The sequence below is a fragment of the Mauremys mutica genome, chromosome 8, assembly GCF_020497125.1.
Source record: "Mauremys mutica isolate MM-2020 ecotype Southern chromosome 8, ASM2049712v1, whole genome shotgun sequence".
Taxonomy (NCBI): domain Eukaryota; kingdom Metazoa; phylum Chordata; order Testudines; family Geoemydidae; genus Mauremys; species Mauremys mutica.
The window spans coordinates 109,439,221-109,445,207 of record NC_059079.1 but is presented as its reverse complement, the minus strand read 5'-3'; the positions used below and the strand labels follow the sequence as shown (position 1 = coordinate 109,445,207).

The following is a 5,987-nucleotide window of genomic DNA, read 5'->3' as shown; positions in this document are numbered from 1 at the left end:
ATTTATAAATCTCAAATGCTCACGGGCTGGGAAAAGAATTTCCTGCCCTGCTCGAATGCATCTATCAGAGAGATCCGAAGATGGGAAAGGGCTTCCCTGGCGGTAGCCTGCTGCTGCACACAAGGTGAACACACCGGCGGGAAATCGTGCTCTGTTTAAGGACTGGGGTCAGAGGACGAGGAGCCAAGTGCTCAGGAGGCTCAGACGGAAACCATCCAACTTGGTTCACTTTTAAAAAATACCCTCTGCAGAGTGCAGATAAAACCGGCTGACAGGGAAAATTGAGCTATTTGGGCTCTAAAATTCCCAAGGCCTCTCAAGCCCATTTATCCCCACCTAAAGCAATGCTCAAGCTATCCTTCCCTTCAGCACTTTGCTGCTTACAGTCCACTAAGCCGGCCTTAGAAACACACAAGTGTAATCAAGTGTGGGATATGTCCAGTGGTGGGAGAGTTTGCTCGCTGCAGGGAGTCTGAGTGATTCAAAGGTATCATGACAGAAGGGAACAAAATGACAGTATAGCTGGAACCTACAGTGGTTGTTGGTTAGAAATGGGACCTGCTGTATGCGCATAAAAGCGTTGGCGTCGCTGATTGCCGCAGGCTATGGGCCCAGCGTTGCATTTACGCAGAGCTGGCCTGGAGCGTTGGCTAGAAAATCTCCCAGGACTTTGAGGAGAAGAGCGAGAGCGAGAGCTACACCTGAAGCCCAGATGAACAAGGCTGGGGGATGAGGAGACGCACTTGCAATGCTCCTTCAACCAGTGAAACTTCAGTGCTTTACTGTGGGCATGAAGAGCTTTGCCTGCATGGGAGGAGGGGCACTGGCACGAAGGCAGCTCTTCCCCACAGCCACACAGACAAACTGCCCCAAGTCCACCAGTCTTCTCAAACAGCCACTAGGAAGGGTGCAGCCTTGTGTTAATTCCAGTGAAATGAGGGGGGGCGAGAGAGCCAGAGGTGTTGATACGATCCTGTCACTGTACAACTCCTGAACAGTTAAACGAAGTTCAGGGTTTTAAGGGCAGAGACCTTGGCCTGCTTCGTCCCATGGCAAACACATGAGAAAACTCATGCCAAAGCTCGATTAGGATACACCGAAGGAAAAGAATCCCAAACAAGGCATAAAGTGTTTTGAAACGGGAACCGGAGGGTTAGACAATATGCTTGTCATCAAACCGGATCAAAGTCCTTTTCAGGGAAAGGCTGTTGGTTGCAGTTCCTTATTTTGTCAAACTGTCTTTCAGGGTGGGGAAGAAAGGGTTAATCATGCTGTTGGATTTGAACTCAGCTCAGCTGTGAGATTTACGGTTACAACATGTGATAACTCCTTATCTGTTCCACCTCGATCTAGCTGTGATAGTCCAAGTACCTTTCCCAGACCTGCAGAAGAGCTTTGTGCGGCTTGGAAGCTTCTATCTTTCACCAACAAAAGATCTCACCTCATCTACCTAACAGACAGACACAAAAGGGTTTGGGGATGAGGGAAGAGGTGCAATATCCTGAAAGAACTTCATTGAATTAAATGAAACTTTATTGAATTAAGTTTAACATCTTTGGGGTCCACGCTATTTAAAATGTAATGGTGTTCTTGTGGAATTGTCTGAATGTACCTGCTCTAGGAGACTGACTAATGCAATTTCTGGAAGGTATTAGGAACATCAAAGGATCTATACCTGTAAAGTGGATTTCCTAGAAAGTACCTGGGGAATGCAAACGACCCACTCCTGGAAACTCCAGATCAAAGAGTCCTGAACTGTACCGAGGGTGGACTAAACATGTTATGAGCATGCTTGTTCTGAGTTGAAGGTGTGATGAAGGGAGAGGGACTTACGTCTCCACCCAGGAGTTGGCAGCCTGGCTGGACCACTGAGGGGAAATACTGGGGCAGTTGCCCTGAACTGTGACAAAGGTGAAGACTTGTAGTGGCTGGTCAGTCAGAGATGGATGCTGTGGGCTGGCCGGTCAGACATCATCTGGCCGGCCTCAGCAGGTCCCTACCTCTCACCAGTCCTTCCCAGGCTGAGCAGAATGGGGTGGGCTGGCCTTGCTGGTGCCAGGAGACGCAGCTGGTCTCAGGATCAGGTCAAAAGCTGCAAGAGAGAGGATACAGGAGGAAGACTAGGGGCGGGGACGGACTGGGGGGCACAATGATAGAAAGGAACATAGGAGTGAAGGGAAGACAGAGCACAGTCACATGGGATTCAACCTGGGGTCCTCACTGGGCCGGCAACCATGGCAACCGCTGATGTGGAGAGCTCTGGGTCTCTCCGATGATCCTTGAGGTTCACCAATGAAGGGCAAAGTCTCCTGAGCAAAGTGGAGGCCTATAGGCCTTTCCCCATGGACTCCCCACATTTTTGCTCCCCAGAGTCTCTTTTTGAAGGCATCCTGAAAGCGTGGACTAGGGCAGCACCTCACTATCCAGCCCACAAGGCCTAGTTTCTGCCAGGCCATTTGTGATCCTTTATTTTCCTGCTCTAATCCCTTCTTGTTGACAGGACACAACCTCCATGCAGCCCTCGGGTCAGGGTCAGATCAGGAGCCCTGAAGCCTTTTTCTGTTTATATGACTCCAGCCTTTCTGTCTCCTGATCATGCCTTTCTATTGTCCTGGGTTATTGTAACATTGGCTGGATTTTCACCCCATTCCAACACCTGAGCTCCCAACCTGGGTCGGCCTCCTAGACCTTGGTCAATTCAACAGTAGGAACATGGTCAAACAAGGCATCTGACTCGCTCTAGGGAGAGACCCCAGCTAGCTCGCAAGCTGAAAACACAACAGAAATAAAGGAGGGTAAAACAGAGCAGGATTATCACTCAGGAAAGAGATCTTGGCGTCATTGTGGATTGTTCTCTGAAAACATCCACTCAATGTGCAGCAGCAGTCAAAAAAGCGAACAGAATGTTGGGAATCATTAGGAAAGGGATAGATAATAAGACAGAAAATATCATATTACCTCTATGTAAATCCATGGTACGCCCACATCTTGAATACTGCGTGCAGATGTGGTCGCCCCATCTCAAAAAAGATATATTGGAATTGGAAAAGGTTCAGAAAAGGGCAACAAAAATGATTAGGGTATGGAACAGCTGCCGTATGAGGAGAGATTAATAAGACTGGGACTTTTCAGCTTGGAAAAGAGACGACTAAAGGGGGATCTGATAGAGGGCTATAAAATTATTACAGACGGGTGTGGAGAAAGTGAATCAGGAAGTGTTATTTACTCCTTCTCATAACACAAAAACTAGGGGGCACCCAATGAAATTAAGAGACAGCAGATTTAAGACAAAGGACGTATTTCTTCACAGGACACAGTCAACTGGTAGAACTCCTTGCCAGAGGATGTTGTGAAGGCCAAGACTATAACAGGGTTAAAAAAAGAGCTAGATAAATTCATGGAGAATAGGTCCATCAATGGCTGTTAGCCAGGATGGGCAGGAATGGTGTCCGTAGCCTCTGTTTGCCAGAAGCTGGGAATGGGTTACAGGGGATGGATCACTTGATAATTTCCTGTTCTGTTCATTCCCTCTGGGGCACCTGGCATTGGCCACTATTGGAAGACAGGACACTGGGCTAGATGGACCATTGGTCTGACCCAGTCTGGCTGTTCTTATGTTCTTAGGATTAAATAGTGATCTTTATAGGTAGTTTCATGATTTTTTGTCTGCATTTCTTTTTTTCTCAGTCTTCACAACCTAAACAGGGTTAGGCTTGGGACATATGTGGATGGCAGACCTTCCAGGACAAGCACCTCCTGCAGACAGTGCCACTGGTTATTCAGTAGCTGATGATCCCTGTGAGTCAATACTGACCGTGGGCTCAGGCAAGATGATGAGGGTTGTTCTCTTCTGGATATGATGAAACCAAGGTCCTGGCCGGCCACCCATCCTGAAAGGTGGGACTTTCAAATACAAAACCAGGTAGGTGTTCAGGAATTGGAGTGGGCGTACCTGTTCTAATCCGACTCGGATGATTCTGCCCCCTTTTGCCATGGGGGACAGTAGCTGGCAGAAGCTGGCCCATTGGTAATTGCCTGGCAAGGATGCGGAAGCCTCTACAGGCTACGCGAGGTGCAGATATAGACGGCAGTGCCTATTTTTATCTTGTTCCCTGGTACTTCAGTTTGTGTATCAAGTGCTGTTCAGTGCCATGTTTCAGTGGCTTGGCTTCTATTCCATGCTCAGGAGCAGACAGGTTTTGTTTTAAAGTCATGTAGTGCCCTCGGTCTTCCCCCCTACCTCCCCCAGAGCCTCCTGCATGCCACGAAGCAGCTGATCGGAGGTGCGGGGAGGGAGTGGGAGGCGCTGATCAGCAGGGCTGCCAGTGGGAGGGAGGTGCTGGGAGCAGGGTGGGGAAGCTGATGGGGGGCTGCGGATGTATTACTGTGGCTCTTTGGCAATGTACATTGGTAAATTCTGGCTCCTTCTCAGGCTCAGGTTGGCCACCCCTGGATTAGAAAAAGGCCTGAAACCTAGTCCCATATCCAAAATCTTCAAAGCTTTTGGAAAAGTTCAGCTCTGGAATATGCAGCTGTTGCCTGATTCCCCAGTGATGTGCTCATGGCTGGCTTGGGCCCCGCTCTCCCAGCAGCCAGCGAGAGTGCTCTATTCATTACAGTGGAAACGTGATCAAGCTTTAATTATAAAGAAAAGCCATTTTCAGACTGCAAAGTGGGTCTAATGGTGCTTTGGCGAGCAGTGTGATGCATGCTCCCACCAGTTCTCTTCTCTCCAGCTGCAGGTCCCTGGCTGCTCCCCCTTCCCTACACCGGCTGGGCAAGGTCAGCTCAGTTGAAATCCTCTGTTCACTTGCCACTGGGGGATTTTCGGGGCTTCCTGCCTGGAGTTTTCTGATTAAATCATTTTTTGTTGGAAAAGGATGACTCATTGAGCTGGAAATGTTTTGCAGGATCATATCGCTTTTGACGGGACCGGTTTGTGTGGCCAAGATTGGAATGTCTGGCTAAAGCCAGAGAGGAAGAGAGACCCCCAGAACAACCATATGTCTAGTGACTAGTAAGTCTCTGGAGTTTCTCTAAAGGTCTCAGTTTCGGCCTGATGCCAAATGGAACCATTTTCAAAACGTTCATGGGATGGGAAAACCATTTGCTGGACAGCTCTGTGCCTGACCATGTGCTGCGGGACAGCTCAGGGCTCTGCAGCCTGGCTCCTGGAGAGGGAACAGCAGGTTTCAGTCCAGTGGGCAGCACAGGAAACTCTGTCTGGGATTCAGCCGCTTTGTGCAGCGTGGGAACAGCAAGGCAGATGGAGCCACCTCCAACCAGGATTTCCACTGAAGCCAGAGAGTGCTGCTGCTGGCCAGGCTGGTGTGCAATAGCCAGCTACTAAATTTATACTTCTCATTTTTTGGTGGGAAATTGTTACTTAAAGATCTTTTGCTTTATAATAAATTCTTTGTACTTACAAACCAATACGCTCCTTCTATTTCCACTTCTCCTTTTCTTTTGTTCCTCCCCTGCCCGGTGGGTGCTAATCACAAGCTCCCTGTGATGAGCAGGCTAATCTCTGCTCAGTATCACACATTAAACGCCTGCCACTGCTTTCCGTCGGTGCTGGGGCACCGCATGCCAGCCAGTGAGAGGGGGGCTGCCTGAATAGCATGGGCCGTGACTGTGAACTTAAGCCGCAGCCCCAAGCTGGAGGGGGATGTGTGGGGATGTGCCGGAGCCCGAGCCCCTAGGGGAAGGTCTGTTCCATCACCTCTGCCAGCCTGAAGGGAGGGTGAGGTACACGGCCCAGCTGTCTGCCCTTGCCAGTGTGGGAGTGCAGAAGGCAGGGCCTTGTCTTGACCCCAGGGGCGGCTCCAGGCACCAGCACGCCAAGCGCGTGCTTGGGGCGGCAAGCCAAGGGGGGAGCTCTTCTGGTCACCACGAGGGCGGCAGGCAGGTTGCCTTCGGCGGCATGCCTGCAGAGGGTCCGCTGGTCCCACGGCTTCTGGACCTCCCGCAGGCTGCCACCGAATCCG

The 5,987-nt window shown here is 50.2% G+C and overlaps 1 long non-coding RNA gene across 1 annotated transcript; it reads left to right on the top strand.

The window, feature by feature from the left end:
• The first annotated feature begins 2,254 nt into the window (after positions 1 to 2,254).
• LOC123375258 lies at positions 2,255 to 5,294 on the top strand. Its single transcript, XR_006581374.1, has 3 exons — positions 2,255 to 2,525; positions 3,688 to 3,922; positions 4,911 to 5,294. It is a non-coding gene; the product is annotated as an uncharacterized LOC123375258 (long non-coding RNA).
• Positions 5,295 to 5,987: the final 693 nt, after the last annotated feature.